Source organism: Mandrillus leucophaeus, unplaced genomic scaffold (assembly GCF_000951045.1).
Source record: "Mandrillus leucophaeus isolate KB7577 unplaced genomic scaffold, Mleu.le_1.0 Scaffold231, whole genome shotgun sequence".
NCBI classification, from domain to species: domain Eukaryota; kingdom Metazoa; phylum Chordata; class Mammalia; order Primates; family Cercopithecidae; genus Mandrillus; species Mandrillus leucophaeus.
Genome location: NW_012102377.1, coordinates 143,430 through 147,159, shown reverse-complemented (window position 1 = coordinate 147,159; position 3,730 = coordinate 143,430). Strand labels below are relative to the sequence as shown.

The window sequence follows — 3,730 nt, the reverse complement described above, 5'->3', positions numbered from 1 at the left end:
AAAAAAAAAAAAGAAAGAAAAGAAAAGAACTAAGAGCTGTAGAGTAGCTGAAGGAGCTCTAAAGTTAGGAGTTCAGAGATTAAGGTTCTGATATTCCTAGTCACACAGCCACAGCAAATCATTCAACTCTTTGAGCCTCAGTTTCCTCAAATTCAAAATGGGGATAATACTGGTATCATTAGGACCGCAACATCATTGGTAGCATAATAATGATATAAGTTAGCATTATCCTAATCCCCAGCCTCTTAGAAAACCTTAGAAGGTATCAACCCCGGGAAGGCTTCATGTTAGGGGTTATTCTACTTTGTTTTCCAAAACAGAATTAACAAGTGAAGGGGAAACTAGGTGGGGACACACAGTGGAGCCAATCACTTCCTTGCGACATTTTTTTGTTGTTTGTTTGCTTGGTTTGTTTTGTTTTTTGAGAGAGAGTTTCATTCTTGTTGCCCGGGCTGGAGCGCAGTGGCGCAATCTTGGCTCTGCATCCCGGGTTCAAGCAATTCTCCTGCCTCAACCTCCTGAGTCGCTGGGATTACAGGCACGCACCACCACGCCCAGCTAATTTTGTATTTTTAGTAGAGACAGTGTTTCACCACGTTGGTCAGGCTGGTCCTGACCTCAGGTGGTCCACCTGCCTCGGCCTCCCAAAGTGCTGGAATTATAGGCACGAGCCACCACACCTGGCTGCAATTCTTAACATATGTATCGAGCACTACATATTAGGCTCTGCCAATGAATAAATGTCCCTGTCCTCAAGGAGCTCCTGCTCCAGTAGGAGGAACAAATGTGTAATCTGACAGTTGCTGCAAAACATGATGAGTGTTTCAATAGGGACAGGCTGTGAGAGCACACAGGAGGGTCTGGACCTCACCTCAGGTGAGTCAGCCAAGAGTTTCCAGGAAGGTGACAACCAAGCAAAGTCTTGAAAAACAGAGTCTTGACAACTTCCCAACACTCTGGTGGGAAGTGCCTGGACAGCAGTCCCAAAGTGGGTAGGGTCAGGATGGAGAAGGGATAGAGGTGAGAGGAGTGGATGTGGATCTATAGTCCAAAGGGCATGACTTCCTTAGAAGATCCAGTGGCCTCTTCTAGGCCCTCCTATGGCCAGTCCCAGCTGGGAGCAGCCCCAGGCTGGGGATCTTCAGCTCTTGGGATTAGGTTTCCTTTAATCCCCACTTGCCTCCCTAAGAGGATCACAGGATCAGCAGTTGGGATAGCCCTAATCTATCAGGGTTTGGCACCCGGACAACGTACCCAGAAGCAGCTGGCTGCTCCCCAGCTGCCCCTTCTTATGTTCCTCTTCAAGCCCTGGGGCTCAAGGAAAACTATCTTGCCTAGGAGAACCCAACACGTGCTTCCCAAAGTTGAAGCCACAAAAAGCCCTGGTAGATACAGCACATGGGATGGGGGTAAGGGTGGCAGAACCTGACTAAGTTCCAGGCTGAAATCCCACTGGGTTTGCTGACCCACAATCCCTTCATTACCCCCACACCTGACCTCATATACCTGTAGAGCTCTGCCAAACTGTGGACAAATCCAGATTTCCTTCCTTTGTTCTCCTTAGCACAGGATGGCATCTTCCAAGAGAACTTTACCAAAGGTGAAGGGGGAACAAAAGCTGACCACTGGGGCAGTCATGCTTACAAGCAGTGACTTTTGATTCTGTTGACTCAGAGATTTGGGGCCAGCAAGTAAGAAGGGGCTTGGGAAAGCCACTGCCTTCCAAAGTGGGGCCTGAGGGAAGTAGAGCCTTGGAGAATTGATCCATATCCAAGAATACATCACATGAGGGCCCAGAGCTGTGTGGATCCTAACTCAACACCAAGAGACTGAAATATAAGCCAGAATGCCAATTTACTAACTTATAACAAGAAAAATAGCCATCATGGAGACTGGAGTTGAATCCTCTGGCCAGTCCCTTTTCTCTTTATAGGAAATCTAAATTGGAAGTCAAATTGATTCCAAATTAATTTTTTTTTTTTTTTTTTAAGACGGAGTCTCACTCTGTCGTCCAGGATGGAGTCCAGTGGCCCGATCTCAGCTCACTGCAAGCTCTGCCTCCCGGGTTCACGCTATTCTCCTGCCTCAGCCACCTGGGTAGCTGGGGCTACAGGTGCTTGGCTAATTTCTTTTGTATTTTTTGTAGCAGAGACAGGGTTTCACCATGTTACCCAGGATGGTCTCCATCTCCTGACCTTGTGATCTGTCCGCCTCAGCCTCACAAAGTGCTGAGATTACAGGCATGAGCCACCATGCCTGGCCGCTTCCAAATTAATTTTTGATTATGATCAAAAGATTCCAAAGGATCCCTTAAGCATAGGAGTTCAAGAGGCTGCAGTGGGCCAAGATCACACCACTGCACTCCAGCCTGGGGACAGAGCAATACCCTGTCTCTAAAAAAACAAGAAGAAGATTCCTACAGAGCATGAAGTCAAGCAAGCACAGCAAATCAGAAAAGCACAATAACAGCCAAGTGGGGCCAGCCATTCATATATATTCATTTGCTATAAGGATATTTTAGCCATAGGGACCAGACACACGAGTCCTCCCACAGGGTACTCTGTTCTCTGAACAGTCCTGGATAAACTGCTTCTCTGATTCCCATTTTCAATAAAAATAATAATAGCTAATAGTCATTGAACACCAGGTACTATGTTAAGCATTTATAAGAATTATTTCAGTTTACTTTCACAGTAGAGCCATATAAAGGATACTACTGGCTGGGCACGGTGGCTCATGCCTGTAATCCCACCACTTTGGGAGGCCAAGGTGGGCAGATCACTTGAGGTCAGAAGTTGCAGACCAGCCTGACCAACATGGTGAAACCCCATCTACTAAAAATACAAAAATTAGCCAGGCGTGATGGTGGGCACCTGTAATCCCAGCTACTCGAGAGGCTGAGGCAGGAGAATCGCTTGAACCCATGAGCGGAGGTTGCAGTAAGCCAAGATTGCACCACTGCACTCCAGTCTGGGCAACAGAACGAGACTCTGTCTAAAAAAAAAAAAAAAAAAGATACTATTATTACCATTCTCATTTTCTGCATGAGAAAATTGAGGAAAGTGGTAAGAAACTTTCTCAAGGTCACATAGTCAGTGGAAGAGCCAGAATTTGGACACAGGTCTCTATTGCTCCACAGCCAGAGCTCTGAAACCACTGTGTTCAACTGCCTCCCAGTTTTCAAGAGGCCCACTCACCTTCAGTTGTGACATCCCATTGTTAGCTATGTCGATATAACCATAAGGCTATAATTCACAATGTAGTCATTTTACCAGTTTTAAGAGTTCTAGGTGCCTCCCTACACCCATCTGTGTGGTGTCACAAAGCACACTTACTTTACCACTTACTTGCTGCATGACAGTAGTGGACACTGTCAGTGTTCTGACTAGATGCTCTGGGAGTCTTTTTACCCATTTTAATTTTTATATCCCTAGGTTTTGGTGTGTGTTTGCTTCTAATGGTGTACATCTGTGACTCTTCAGCCTGAAACAACCTTCAGGGAAACTTCGCTTCTTTCCTTTCCCTGTTCCCTCTAGCTCTTACCAATTCTCCTGGGAGCACATTCCTAACAAGTAACTTGGACATGAATCCTCATCTCAGGATTTGCTTCTGGGGAACTCAATCTAAGACAGTGAGTGGCAGGGGTTGCCAAATGCAGCTTGCCACCTGTTTTTGTAAAGTTATATTGATACATGGCTATTCTCATTCACTTTTTTTTTTTTTTTTTTTT

At 45.8% G+C, this 3,730-nt stretch overlaps 1 protein-coding gene across 1 annotated transcript in view; it reads right to left on the bottom strand.

Annotated features, from left to right (window-relative positions):
• The window catches only part of ECE2 (endothelin converting enzyme 2), a 47,686-nt gene that overhangs the window by 38,393 nt on the left and 5,563 nt on the right, over positions 1-3,730 (bottom strand). The gene's annotated exons all lie outside the window — the stretch shown is intronic.